Below are 15,598 nucleotides of genomic sequence, written 5' to 3' on the forward strand. Positions count from 1 at the left end.
TTGAGGGGATTTAATGCATGTGTTATGAAGTTACACAGAACAGGTAAAGTGCTTAAAGTAGCCCCATGTATTAAATGCTTTACATGTGTCAGTTTTATTACTCAGGCATCCAGTTCACCATTCAGACAACAACCATATTCATAATCTTTCCTGTTTCTCCCCCCCCCCCCCCCAGTACTAGGAATGGAACCCAGGGGCACTCTACCACTGACCTACATCCCCAACCCTTCTTAGTTTTTATTCAGAGACAGGGTCTTACAAAGTTGTCCATATAGGCTTCAAACTCACAATCCTCCTGCCTCAGCTTCCCAAATCGCTGAGATAACAGGCATGTGCCACCACATCTGGCTTCCTGGTTATCTTTGAAGGCTCTAATGAGCACTGAGTAAAAACACAGATGTAAAGCTGTATCACAAATGATAGGCTATCCCTAGAGAGGCAGGATTGGAAGAGGTGGTATTTTTATAGGACTTGGATTTCTTTTTACCATATTTATTGAGCTCTAGAATATGCCGGAGCCTCCATGGATGCTGCTGCAACAACCCTAAGAGGGGGCATCTCAAAGATTGGGAATGGGGCACCAGGAAGCAACTGGTCCCAGGTCCACAGAAGGGAAGTGGTGGGGCTTGTCCAGGACACAGACCGAGGGACCATCTGCCTTGCAGGAAAGTGCTTGCTCTTCCCTGATGCTGAGCTTCCAAGAACTACCTCCCATCGTTCAACCTGCTGTTTTGTCTACTAGAATAAAGCTCCTCAAAGAAAAGTGTTCCTCTGAATTCTTGGTGTTCTTTCCTTGCCAGGACCACAGCAGTGACACCATGGGTTGGCCATTAGCCAAAAGGGAAGAAGAAGAAAGTTTAGCCCAACATAGTGTCTTGGCAAGCAATATCTCTTCCCAGCTGATAACCTTTGGAACGTCCCTTCTTCTCCCAGGTTTCTCAGCTCCTTGCTGTTAAATCAGTTCCACAGCCCTGTCTATCCACGAAGACTCCATGACTCCTGGTCTCCAAATACTTACAGCTTAATAGGTACATGTTGACTGGACAAGAAGACATGGCCACACTTAAAAGACTATTTAGAATCCAGGTTAGACCATTTGGGTTTTCTCTGACACACTTCAAAGTCAGAGAAGAAAAGAGCATATCTGACATTAAACATCTTTCTTCATGTGAGCCCAAATTTTCCATTTTACCTCTGGTTATGAAAGAAAAAGAGAGAGAGAGAGAGAGAGAGAGAGAGAGAGAGAGAGAGGAGGGGATTGGGGAGGAGAAGGGGAAATACAGCCAAACTGTGGCTCTCAGGAGCCCTCATGCACTGTGTCCAGAGGAAATTTCCAAAGTCAAGGCCCTTGGTGGGTAAGAGCAGACCCAGCAGACCCTCACCCAGGTGGAAAGTCCTCTTGAGACAGTGTCATGGGGTCATGCCCTTCCAGCTTGCCAAGGCAAAATGCACATGCTGCAAACACAATAGGAGTGTGTGTGTTCGAGGGGGGGGGGGGGGGGGCGGTAAACAAGTCCTTCCTGCAGATAGGAGTCTGCAGAAAACACATTTTGGGAGTTGCTGGCCAGAGCAAGGGTATGTGACATTTAGCCCTGCAGCGGCTGACATTGCCATAGCAAGTTGACTCACTGAGCTGGTGAGCAAGGAAGACTGGGCTAGATTCATGGCCACCCAGAGGCTGCCAGATCCAACTCACAGATTTCCTTCCCGCATAAGACGACTACTGCTATCAAGCACCTACCAGGCGTGGTAACTGCTCAGCACTGTGTAGTCGCCAATTCTTTGGTATTTGTTGTTTTTGTTTGTTTTTCTTTAAAAGCACCCATTCTTTTAATCTCATATCATCCCTCTGAAGCAAGTGCTGTTCTCTTTCCCTTCTGCAGAGAGGACCCTGAAGCACAGACAGTTACCTAATGGGCTATGGTCACACTGCTAGTAAGTGACACGTTTAGGATGTAACCCATGACCTGATTCCAAGTCCATTCCTGAGGTTTGTTTCAGTGCTTCCAGATGGAGCCTCTCGCTCTGGGACAATGCTGGGCTGGCCTGTGGTTACTTACCCAGGATGGATGGAGACGTGCATACAGCACCTTATCTCCTGGGAACCTTCAGCAGCCCCAGCTTTCGTGGGCTGAGTCACTGCAGCATAGCCAGTGTTCTGAACTGGAACAGTCATAGGAAAGTTCTGGAAACTCCCCCATGTCTTATCAGCAGAGAATATGTCGAAGACAACTCTGCCACATTCCTCCGCTCTCTCGGACCTCACCTTGCCCGGGAAGGATGAGAGTGAAAACAGGAAGAGCTTCTAGTGCCAGCTCAGGGAACTGGAAGCCCTAAAAACACACCTGAAAACAGCTTGCCTGTGAGGGCCCAAGGACTATGACCCTATGCCCTGCTGCACTCTTTGGAGGGCTCACTAATTCCTGCCTCACACCACTCATCCAACCTGACAGTTGGTCCTGAATGCCTAAGGTATGCAAGAAACTGGTGGCTCAAAAGTCCAGTCATCAAAAGTGTATTAGACAGATCTGGACTCAAAGTTCAGATCTGCTGCTTAGTGGCTGTGTGACCTTGGGAAGGTTATTCAACCTCTCTGAGTCTCACTTTCCTATTTGTCATTTGTCAAAACTCATTAACTATTGTGAGGATTAAATAAGAAAATAGATATGCTCAGCATAATATGTGACACACTACAAGCACTCAAGCTATTATTATTATGAGGTATAAAATAATCATGTCACACATTCATGAACTCAATTCACTTCTACCGCATTTATGGAGCACAGGATACATCTTAGGAACTGCGCTTGGCTTTGGGACAGGTGGAAAGACAGATACAATCTCTGCCTTCACGCAGCTTATAGGACATAGTTCAATAGCAATTTCTTACTACACCATGAGGAAGTGTGGCAACAGAGGGTTGCTGTCTTTCATGGGTATGATAGGAGCAGAGAATAGAGACATAGGAGAAGGGTCTACGCAGGTTCCTGGAGAAGGTGAAGCCAGAGCTGGTACCAAAGGGGAATGGGATTGGGCCAGCTACGGGTGGGAAGGTTGGAGGCAAGGGTGGCAAGAGGTGACAGCTGGAGCAAAGGCCGAGCAAAGGCCTGTGCAAAGGCCTGTGCATTGCTCAATATAAGGTCTGAGTTGGAGGTGGAATGGTCCAGGACAGAAGGATTGGGGGCTTGGTGTAGAAGAGCTGCTTCAAGAGGGTTGCACTTACTTTTCTACTATTCACACTGGGCAAGTCTTACTACCTTTGGGAAATTCAATTTCCTCATCAGGAAAAGAGAAATAACACTAGCTACTTAACTCCAGGAATAAAAACCATGGTGTTGGCACAGCGGCAGGTGTGTGGCTGTCTCTGGCTCAGAAAGGCTACCCCCGGTGCCGCCAAGACTTTGGGCACGCCAAAGGAGCACCTTGGTGAGAACTCACTGCCTGCCAGGAACTGTGATGACCACTCTGGACTCTGCCCCCTGAGCTCTTTCCATGGAGAAGCTGAGGGTGACATGAGCCTTTCTAGATGTGTCCAGAGGGAGGGGTTCCCAGCACTCAAAACCCCCCAGCAAACCTGGAGGAGTTGGCCACCAACAAACAGGGCCACAAGAATTTACCCAAAGTCCTGCTGCAGGTCAGGCACCCAGCTGGAATGGGGACCCAGGCTTGTGAGGCCTGGGCACCCGAGCGCTTAACCACGGTGCTATCACCTCAACCCATAAACCATGTTCTTTCAAAACAGCGTAATCGCTGAACTCTGATTCATTCCCAAACAGAGCAATTAGTCTTCCCTGTCTTCAACTCACTAATTCTTCTTCCACACAATGGGTCTGGCGTTCCATCTTGGACTATGACGCCCATATTTAGAATACTTCAAATATTGTCCCGGGAACAGACTGTAAACAGAGAGGCGAGCAGAGGGGGAGGAGAGGAAGGGACCCGGCAGCAGCCGCCAGCACCTGTCCTCCGGGACTGCAGCCCAGGGCAATCTCAGGCTCTCTGTGCCACCCGCCACCCCTGCCACCACCAGCCCCCCTCCACCCCGGTCACCCTGCTTCTGTCCGGTGCCTGGGGAGGAGGGGGCAACCAGATTCAAATATCTGGCCAGCTCACCCCCTGAATGCTGTGGTGGAACAGCAGCCGTGAAGAGGGTTTGAGGGGGCACTGAGCTGCGCAGGGAGCAGAAGCCACGAGGACCGTCAATTCCTTATTCAAAGCACATTTTGAGCAGCAGCACCCTGTCACGCTGACGTGGGGCTAGTGGCCCACAGGAAGGATGGACTGGATGCCTGCTTGGCGACAGGCAGGCGTGTGACACAAGGGTAAGGTATTATTTACTCCCGGGAAACAGGTGCTGCCCGGGACGCACAGTCCTCTCTGGCCTGACTTCTTGGCCCACATGTCCCAGCCCTTCTCAGAGACAGCTCCTTCCAACGCCCCACACAGCCAATGCCCTGGGTGCTGCTTCCTTCTCGGCCCCTGGCAGCACAGAGCACGCAGGCGCCTGGCCGATGTCCTGGGGGCGGGGTGGCTCCTGCCCAGCCATGTGCTTGCTGGGATCAGCTCATTTTACATAAGCGATTGGCACACATGTCAGGTGACAGCAGCATTTCAGCCCCAGTTAACCTGCAACTGCCCTGTCTGTGCCCGCACGGATGCAGCACAAAGCACAAAGGGGAGGTGGGAATACTGCAAGGGTCTCTGCAGACCAGCAAGTCCACTCTGGGAAAACAACCCGACCTGGCCCACTGTCAGCTTGTCAGTGGGAGGGAGACAAATGACCCTGCAGCCTGACTCCGTGCACAGCTGGCCTGTGCCTCCCCAAGCGTGTGCTATTTCCTCAACGCTCTGGTGAGTGAACGTGCAAGAGAAAAGGTCTGGACTTTCTGTTGACTCACAAAACAACACAGAAGGCCGCTAAGATGTCTTTGCACACTGCAATTAAGGACAAATAGAGAGGGGAAGGGTGTGTGCAGAAGTCTTGCCTGGCTCTGAGCAGACCTCGTGCCAGGGTCCCCCGTGCCCTTCTCCCTGAACCCCGTGATCCTCACAGCATGTTTGTGCCAACTGCAAGCCAGCTCCGCGGCCCAGCGATGCAGAGGGAAAAACGCTCTCCACCTGGCCGTGGAGGAAAAACAAACACGGATGATGAGCACACATGGCCCGGGTCACAGTGGGGCAGCCAGGTGCTGTGGGTTTATAAGAGGACTAGGCTGCACACGGTCAAGGAGCTTGGGAGAAGACGGCCTCCTAGGTTCCCGGTCAGGCCCTCATCCTCTCTCCTGGACCACAGTAAATTGTATCTTCACCGGCATCTTGCCTCCAAGGTTGCTCCTGTGCTAATGAATCCCACAAGCTGCTGCTAAAGGAGTCTACCTTGAAAATTGACATAGTCCTCCATTCACCCAAAACCCCTCACAGGCCACCATTGCTCCAGGATGAAGGCTAACATCTAGCCCCTCCCCCACCCCAGCCTCATCTCTCAGACACATCTTTTCCCACTACTTTTACCTCATTGCTGATGAACTTTGTCATTTTTCCTTCCTTAGATGACTTCCTGGTGAACTCCTATTCATCCTTCAAAACCCACCTTCCGTGTAACTGCCTCACAGTATTAATCATGCTGTCTTATGTGCACAATTGCTCTTCTGGTGTCTCTCAAGCGCTTGCTCCTTGGATATCAGAGCAACCAGGGAACAAGGTGCTTTTACTTCCACTCTACAGAGTAGGACCCTGAGGCTCAGCGACAGCCTGTGACTGTCCCATGGTCACTCAGCTGACAGGTGGTGGAGTCAGGACTCCAACCCACATTGTCTGACTCCAGAGGGCTTTCACCTTTTCCTGGAATGTGGAGCAAAAGTCTGTGGAGTTGCGGGTGGAGATGTTTCCCAGTTACTCTCTGGGCAGAAAACAAAAGCCCATTGCCCTGATTATTTCCCTGCCTGAGAAGTCCCAGGCTGAAGTTCCACGTTCAGCAGGGGCTCCTCTCCTCCACGGGGCCCAGGCTGGACTCCCTCCCTGTGTCACGTAGGTGGGGAGGTATTCCACATTGCACCAGTCCCTGGTTCTAGTTTCTTTTTTCTGTTTTTTCCTGCGATGCTGAGGCTCAAACCTGGAGGCCTCACACATACTAGGTAGTGCCCTGCTACTGAGCCACATCCCCAGTCCTTTATTATTTTTGTTTTGAGACAGGGTGTCGCTGCACTGCTGAGGCTGGCCAGGAATCTGCGACCTCCTGCCTCAGCCTCTGGGCACTGAGATTGCAGACGCGCTTGCAGAAGCGTTCGAGTTTCCTGTGCACATCTTTTCACCTCAACCCGAGGGTGGAAAACAGGCCCACGGGTCCCAGACAGAGTCTAGGGCAATATCAGGCACATGGTAAGCAGTCAACCTAAGTCCTTTTATGGCAAAGACATCGATTCACAGAGGCAGAGTCCCCAGTTCCACCTCCAATGATTTTTCAGATCTTTGGCAAGTCACTTTCCTTTCCTTGGACTTTGGTCTCCTTATCTCTAAAGTAAGACGTTTGAACTAGAATGCTCTCCATATCTAAGATTCACATAAACTTGACTGTGTGCTAGGCATTGTTCTAAGGGCTTTACATGTGCTAACTCATTTAGTTCTCACAACTTCCCCTGGAGGCAGATACTCTCATGATCTCATTTTACAGACACAGGAAACCAAAGCACAGAGAGGTTAAATAACTTTCCCAAGGCCACACAGCTAATAAGTAGCCTGGATTCAAAGCTAAGCAATCTGGTTCCAGAGTCCATGCTGTAACCATTGTACTATACCTCCTCTCTTAGTTTTCTTTTTAAGACATACATACTAACCTCATTTATTCCATAACCACATACTGACCCTGTCCCCCCTGGTCCCTTCACCACGGTCTCCATGGTATGATAGAGAGAGGGAGCTGAATAACCGGATCAACCTGGGTGTCCTGCTGGAGGCCTGAGCTGACTGTGAGACAGGCACATCTGCCCTGTGTGTCCCCTAAAGTGGCCTTAAATTATATTTTCCAGTTTCCTGTTTTATTTTTCATGGACTCACATTCTGTAACATGAGATTCCCTATTAGGAATCGGAACTCGGCTCCGCTGCCCTGAGGCAGCCCAGTCGTGCCCTGTGTGGAGTGGTCTATCAGCCCCCTTGGCTCAGGCTTCATTCAGGGGACACCATCACGTGCCTCCAGGTTCCCTGGCCTCCCTGTCCTGCAGCACCGTCCACAGGACTCACAAGCCCACACACACGTCACCGTCACCCTCCTCCCCCGGCTGGGGCCCACTCATTCTTCTTGGCTCATTACGGAGTCCACCTCCGTGAGGCCGCTCCCGCTTCCACCACCAGCTGGGATGGCTCTCTCCTAACCCTTCCCCGCAGAGTTCAAGTTCCTAGCAGGCAAGAACACGTTTTATAGGCGACGTCCAAAGCACGCAACGCAGCAGTTCCTGGCACAGAGGAGAAACTCGGAGGCACAGTAGAAAGTGCACGGACTTGGCTGTGAAGCCCCGATTCCAGCTCCTTGCCTCTCTCTGATCCTGCTGTGATGCACGGAAAAGGCATTAAAATACTTAGGGTGTTTGTTCCTTCGGGTCACTACAGAATCGCCAACAGTCTCAAGAAGGGCTCGGTCATTCATACCCAGCACCCACCGCCACTCATTGTTCTGTTTCCTTCTTCCCTGTGCATGTGACTCACTCTTGTGGAAGCAAAGCTACTGTAAATATCGTTTTGTAACCTCCTTCATAAAACATTAGTTTTATGAATATGGTCCCTGATGCAAATCTTTTTTTATAGAAGAATTTTTTAAGAAATTGTATTGGGCTGGGGAGATAGCTCAGTTGGTAGAGTGCTTGCCTCGCAAGCACAAGGCCCCGGGTTCAATCCCCAGCACCGCAAAAAAAAAAAAAAAAAAAAAAAAAAAAAAAAAAAAAAATTGTATTGAGGAATAATTCACATTCAACAAATGCACCCATTTTAAACGTGTGGTCTGATGAATGCTGGCAACTGTATGCACTCATGTAACCCTCGTCACAATCACAATTTAGAATATTTCCACTGTCCCCAAGAGTTCCTGAATGTCCCTTTGAAGTCACTCTCCCACTACTCTTGGTCCCAGGAAATCACTGATCAACAACCCCCTTCCCCCATGGTGCAGGTACAGGGGATTGAACCCAGGACCTTACACATGCCAGGCAAATGCTCTACCACTGAACCCCACCCCCAGCACCTAGAGCCAAGTTTTCAATACCTACATAATGTTCCATCTATGGTATTTCCTTATTTTTGTGGCCATTTCCTAATTGTTGAACATAGGATGACGTTTCATTTTTCCCTGTAATAAATGACAATCCAATGAGCAATCTTTGGTCATACCTCTAATTATTTCCTTGGGATAAATGCCCAGATTCGGTATTGTTGGATCAAGGGGGTAGGCACAATTTTAAGGTTTATGGTAAATATTTGTGCAAGTTACTTTTAATCTCTCTGAGTCTCGGTTTCCTCATTTGTAAAATAGGGATTAAAAATTCCAACCTCAAGGAGTGGTGAGGATTACATGAGAAAAGAAACAAGACACTTTGACTAACTAGTAAACCATCCACAAATACTTAGGATGCTGACTAGGAGGGTGAGCCTTCGGTCAGGTGCAGCTGGGTTTGAATACTGCCTCGGCTTCTTTTCTGGCTGGTGACCTGAGTGAGCTATGCTTGGCAGGTCTCAATCTGTGCATTGTGAAATGGGAATAGCAGATCTATCTCCTCAGGGTTGCGACCAGGGCAGTACAATGACCCATGTAAAGAGCTTAGACTAATTCCTAGCTCATAACTGCTCAATAATTTGCAGTTATTCGTTCCGGTCAGGGTTCTTGTTTATAAATAAATAGACACCAATCTCTTTAACTTCAAAAACATAGGAATGTACTGGAAGGATATTGGGTAGCTCATGGAATCAACAGGAAGACTTGAACCAAGCGTGGAAAATAGGCAGGAACCAGAGTAGACAAGGCAGCTGAGAACACAGCCAGTCCTTGCCAGGGGAGCTGTCTGCCTGGCCCATGGGGCATTGATGCCCCTGGAGCCTCATTGCCGAGGTCGCCACTGTACACCTACACATGTGGCTGTGATCATTCTGGGCCACTCTGTGTCTCTGAAGCACTTACTTCAGAGAGAGGCATCCAAATGCCTGAGTTCAGCACATAGGCCTTGGCCCTGCTTGACAGCACTTGGATGAAAAGCTGCAGCTTTCTTTCAGCTATTACAGACAGAGGAGGGCCCCTGCCTCTTCCCAATACCTGTATCACAAGGGAATCACCTAAGATATGAAATGGGCTCAGGCACTAGATAGGAAAATGATTAGGATCCACAGTGCTTTAATTTTTAATATCATAATTATTGAATACATCTTGAATGAATTGCATTTATGTGTTAAATGTAGGACAAATTTTTGAAGAAACTTCTTCATGTATGCTTTGATAAAAGGTATTTTCAAGTTTGCACAGTGAGATGGTGTCATCCTGGGCTTTCTTCCTGTGAGAATAGGTCCATACAACTTCCTGGTGTGTGTGTGTGTATGTGTGTGTGTGTGTGTGTGTGTGTGTGTGTGCGTGTGAGAGAGAGAGAGAGAGAGAGAGAGAGAGAGAGAGAGAGAGAGAGAGAGAGAGATGTCTAATATGGACAGAGAAGATCTGTGATTTACTGAAAGAGATCACTCTTGATCAAATCCATATATTTATTTCTTGTTTTGATTCAGGATTTTTTGTTAGAACAGAAGTCCATAAAGTAGGAGGAGGTAGTCAGTCCAGCTGGCCGCAGCTCAGGGTAACTTGAGGCCTGCTTGGATTTCATGGGCAATCAGTTGGACACAGTCAACTGCTGTTATTTATTCTTCTGTTATTTACTTAAGCTATGATTTATTGAGTACTTAATTTACATTACCTTATTTAATTCTTGCAATCGTCCAGTGATGAGGGTAGCTCAGAATACATCTCATTTTCTCAAGGTCATACAGCTCTCGAGTGAAAATTTTGGGATCTCAAGTGGAATTTGCCTGGCTTTGAAATCAGGCATTTAGGTACAAGTGTAGCAAAGCAAACGGCATGTCCATGGCTGCAGGGAGCCCAGTCAGGACCACTGTGTAAACAGACCTGTGGGCGGGCAGATGTAGCAATGAGACCAAAGGTGGAACATGGTTTCTCCAACAGTCTGCTCAGACATCCCAGGAGATTCCCAGGGCCTGAGCTCAGGGAGCGGAAGCTCATCATCGATGCAATAGATATTGAAAAACTTTGGGTTTTTTCTTTAAAAACTTTATTACAAAAAGTATATATCTACATAGAAAAAAATCTACTTAAATCTCCTAAAATGTACTTTAAGATCTATGTAAAACTCTACCTTAAAAAAATCTACTTATGAAGGTTTCTACTTAACCCTACCTCTCTCCCCCATCATTCTAGGCAACTGACATTATCAGCACTTACATGTTCTTCCAGAGTGCTTTCCCTACATTCACACTTATAAGGAAACATTCACAGGTTCCTCCATGTAAAACATAATTGATATCATACTACATGCATTCTTCTACCATTTAATTTGCTCATAATACATCTTGGGGGGATATTTCCATAATGATTCATGTAGTTTACCTCATTTTTAACAGTTGCATAATTTTCCATAGTGTGACTATTGTATGAATAGACCATAATTCACTGAACTATCATCTATTAAAGATTTGGCTTGCTTTGCTATTATAAACAATGTTGCAACCATCCACAAACGATGCTTCTGCTTCTGATGGCGAATGTAGACTGACGGCCTGTATAAGTGTGGCATCCTGTCTCGGTGATTGGCAGGTTTCCCTCCAGAGAAGATGGTGGGTTTCACTCCGCTCAGGTTCTCCTCGGGAAGCCACTCCTGACCAGCCCCATCTCTTTGAGATGGTCCCTTCTCCTCGAGTCACCTTTGCTCTCTACGCACTGTGGTCATTGCTCTTATCACTCTGAAGTGTGTTTATTTACACTCGTGCTTTTTCTATCAGATTGTGGATTCTGCGAACGCAGGGACTGTGCTGTCTGAGTTGCAGCCCAGTGCCTGGCATGTGGTAGAATCCATAAACATTTGTAAAATTAAGCAGAATTCATGTATTTAGCACTCTGCCAGCCCCCTCCCTGGTTGATAGAGACATGATTACTCTTCCTCCTCCTTGCATTGAATCACACATACATAGACAAACAACATACATAGTATCAAAGAGATACGAAACACTCCTATAAAATATTCAAATTCGCCAATGATGAGAACAGACCAGGATGATGTCCTTTTTCTCTCTGTCTGAAGAAAGAGAGGCTGCTTACTCTCTGTATTAATTTCCTGGGACTGCCTACTGTAACCAAGTACCACACACGGTGGTGGTGGTGGGGGGGGGGGGGGTGCTTAAACAACAGGGGTTTCCTGTCCCGCAGTCTGAGATCAAGCTGGGCGGGGCGGTGGGGGTGGATCTGTCCCAGGCCAATCCCCCAGCTTGCGGATGTCTCTTCCCTCTGTGCTTGTTTGTGTCCAAGCTTCCTTTTCTTATAAGACACCAGTCATACTGGACTGGGGTCCACCTTAAAGACTTCATTTTAACTTGATTACCTCTCTAAAGAGCCCATCTCCAATGAGGGCACATTCTGAGGTGCCGAGGCTTAGAACTTCAATGTATGAATTTTGGGGAGAGACACATGCAACCTCTGCAAATCATTTAAAAATCACATAGGGACCTGAGTGCAGTGGCACACACCTGTAATTCCAGTGACAAGGGAGGCTGAGACAGGAGGATCACAAGTTTGAAGCCAGCCTCAGCAACTTGGCAGGACCCTCAGCAACTTAGTGAGACCCTACCTCAAAATGAAAAATAAAAAGGACTGGGGAGGCGGCTCAGTGGCAAGCCTAAGTTCAACCCCCAGTACCCCTCAGAAAAACATCTTGCCAAGGAACTCTGATCAGCAGGAATTATGAAAGTAAAAAGGAAAGGTCTTTGGGTATGTGACTCACAGTGAACAAGTTGATGAGACACTCTCCCCTCACAGCCAGGAAGTCGGCAGTGAGCCACCCCTCTCCTCTTCTGGCAACGGCATCTGGAGCCCAAGTTCACTCTGACAGTAGCAGGTGCTCTTCTCACTAATTACACTGCCCGACTGCTACTCCCTGGGGCCTTTAAATACCTCTCTGATGATGTGGCATTTTGAACTCCCAGACTGATAAGTGTCTAGTTTCACTAGAGTTTGGTTGTCCAGGTACTTTTTCAACTCAGGATAAATGCGACAGCTTACCTATGCGTCATCCCTCCGTGCTTTATTTCGGATGAGGTTCTGTGATGGAGCCCAGCTTTGTCCAAGAGACACTCCTACCCTCAGCCTGGTTTGTGGGCCTTCCTCTGTGGTCTCATTCTCCCTGGGCTTCTCTGACCCAGCTCCAGAGCAGATGTGATCGGCATCCTATTCCTCTGTTTCTCCCATTGGCCCATCCGTCTGTCTTGTTTGCTGTGTCCCCTTAACAGCTGACATGGGGACAGCTGATCTTTCTGGACTAGTCAGCAAATCCCAAACTGCTTCTGCCAGAAACCTGCCTCCTGGGATGAGTCTGGCTTTGGCAAACTGGGTCAACTGTGAGGAAAGGGTGTTGGCGGGGGGAGACTTGGGAGCACTTTGGGGCAGAGAATGGGAGTTGGGTGGGGGCTGCCCATGAGGGAATGTGGTTGGGAGTTTGAAGAGTGGAAAGCTGGTGGAAATAGATACAAAAGGCTCCCCAAAGGGGCTGCTGGAGCTATTCATCCATTCAACCACACACGTGCTCACTCATTCCCTGGCTCCACGGCTATTTCTCAAGCATCTGTTATGTGGCAAAGTTATACCAGGCACTAGGAAGGACAAGGCAGCAAAACAGGTACCTGTCTTCACGGAGATGACATTTCAGTGTGCACACAAACAAAAGGCAAACAAAGAAAGGCACAAATGCTCTGTGATCACTGTAAGTGCTCTGTGAAATGGGGAGGTCGCTCTTTTGGAGGTGATGAGAAGGAAGACTTCTGAGTATTTTAGTAAACACCCAAAAAAGTAGGAGAAAAAGCCACGTGGTTACTTGTGGGAGGGCACGCCAGCCAACGGGAAAAATAATCCAGGGCCCAAGACAAGAATGGACCAGCAAGGACAGCTACAGGAGGAGTCACTGAGGTGGCAGCAAAGGAAGCTGGCAGCAAATGATGACAACTCAAAGGCCCAATTCTTCTAGCTTGCTTTCTATTTACTTTTTTTTTTTTTGGTACTAAGGATTGAACCCAAGGGCACTCGACCACTGAACTACATCATCCCCAGCCCTTTAGCCCTTTTTATATTTTTTTAGAGACAGGGCCTTGCTAAGTGGTTGAGGTTGGCTTTGAACTTATAATTCTCCTGCCTCAGCCTCCCAAGCCACTGGGATTACAGGAATGCACCACTGTGTCCCAAACTCTATTTATTTTCTCTAGCTAACGTTTATCGAACGCTTACTTGGGATGTGTAGATGGAGCATCCATAATCCAAAAATCCAAACTCCAAAATGTTCTAGAATCTCAATTTTTTTTTTTTTTTTTAGTGCAAACACTCAAAAAGCTTTGGATTTGAAAGCATTTCAGACTTAGGATTTTCAGCTTAGGGATGGTCAATCAGTAAAATCTATGCCAATATTTCAAACTTCAGACTCTGAAATCTGGTGCACTTCTGTTCCCATGCATTTTAGATGAGGGATCCTCAAACTGTATTAAATCATTTATTTTTCACAAAACACTCTCCGGTAGGTATTCTTATCAACTCTATTTTGTAGTGAAGAGAATGAGGCATGGGAGATTCACCTTGCCCAAGCACCCAGCTTGTAGGTGACAGAGCCTAGATTTGTGCTCCAGGCACACTCCGTGACCACAACACGATGCTTTCTTTGGATTAGAGCCTCTACTTTGTTTAGAGCAGCAATAAGCCGCCCCCTCACCTGCGCCTCCCCAAGGTTCCACAGAGCAGCCAGGATCCATTCATCCGCTCCACAAACGTGTGCTGACCTCCACATGCTCATAAGGTGCTGGGGACACAGGAGGACAGGTGAAAAAGGAGACGATTTGCTAGATCCACAAAAGAGAGAAGCACAGGATGTCATGAGGACACAGAGGAGGACCACACATCCACCCCTGGGGAGAAAGGTGACCTGGAACCAGGTCATCCTAGGCTCCAGGGCAGAAGGCAGGAACCAGCCTTTCTCCAGCTCCTCTCACTGGGAGAGCCTGGAGTGTGGCAAACGCCACTGCTGACCCCGTCCTTTCCACTTTCCACTGTCCACTAATCACCAATCACTTTCCTCCTGCCCTCACCTCCATCCCTACCCCAGCTGGGATCTCAAGTGTTGAAATAGCTAAAAAGTTGTTCCTCTCCCCAAAGGAGAGGAGCCCTGCAGAGCTGCGGAAGTTTCAATGGAGGCGTGTGAGGATTTACTCACTAGCTGGGAGAGGATTTGGGATGTGATGCCACCTTTTACGACACCCCCCACCCCCGAGTCACAGCATGAGGGCGACTGCGCCAGGGTGATGAGGGGGTTGGGGAGAGCCATGCCTACTCCTGGAAGGGAGAGCAGCCGGCTGGCAGGAAGGAGCCGTGAGGCCTTGGAAGCACAAGAAAGGACCAACCGACAGCTGGGTGCAGGAGAACCCCCCACAGCCTGGCCGGCCCCAGGCCTCCGCTGCCAACGATAATCCTGGGGGCTGCAGCCCACAAATGCTGGCCCTTACTTTCTTCCTCAGAGGGAAGAAAAAAAGGTGAGGAAGTGGATTGCTCTTAGAAGATTGTTATAGTTTCAAAGGAAAAAAGGAGTTGTTTTTGATGTCTGCCCAGAGATAGAGCCAGGTCCCAGGGGGCTGAATTTGTGGTTCCAGTAAATGGAGCAATGTTGACATGGAATTCTTGGATTGGCCTCATTTCGTTAAATACAAGCTGCCAAACCAAATGGGAAATGAAGTTCAGCGGAGAAGTATGTGCTGACTCTCCCCACCCCCAAATTTGACTTCCAACACCAATCAGCACACAACTTAGGGTCCCTCACCAAAGTTCCAGCATCAGGGAATTTTGCTGGCAGGGTCCCAAGTTCACAGGGCATGCAGTTTGCTCCTGATGGACTGTCTCTCAGCAGGGCCAGCCTGAGCTCAGGGCCTTGTCACTTTTCAAACTTTCCTTCTATAGAGGGATCAAAAAGGACTAGACAGAGAGATTATTGCAACCAGACCAGCTGCCCTAATTAGGGGTTCCAGAACCTGGATATCTTCAGGGAACTCTCAGACTTTCAGTTCCTACTTATTGTGTAAGAGTGGTGCCTTAGGAGTCCACTTCCCACAGCCTGCTTCCGGGGTTCAGGCCAGTTTCCTGTGCGTCAGTCGCTGAAGGCAAAGATCAGTTCCACTCCAATTTTAACACCCACCAGCTCTGTGGCTTTGAATGACTTGCTTAACCTCTCTGTGTCTTGATTCTCTTGGCTGTTAAACAGAGACAGAATAGCCACATTATTAGATTCCTAAGAGGATTAAATAAGAACATATGTACAAAACTA

At 48.3% G+C, this 15,598-nt stretch overlaps 1 long non-coding RNA gene across 1 annotated transcript in view; it reads right to left on the reverse strand.

The window, feature by feature from the left end:
- Nucleotides 1-13,481: 13,481 nt before the first annotated feature.
- The window catches only part of LOC306656556, a 31,692-nt gene continuing 29,575 nt past the window's right edge, over nt 13,482-15,598 (reverse strand). The window contains exon 3 of the long non-coding RNA XR_013762564.1: nt 13,482-15,524. This is a non-coding gene — a long non-coding RNA (uncharacterized lncRNA). The remainder of the gene's footprint in view (nt 15,525-15,598) is intronic.

Source organism: Sciurus vulgaris (assembly GCF_902686455.1).
Source record: "Sciurus vulgaris genome assembly, chromosome: 1".
Lineage (NCBI taxonomy): Eukaryota > Metazoa > Chordata > Mammalia > Rodentia > Sciuridae > Sciurus > Sciurus vulgaris.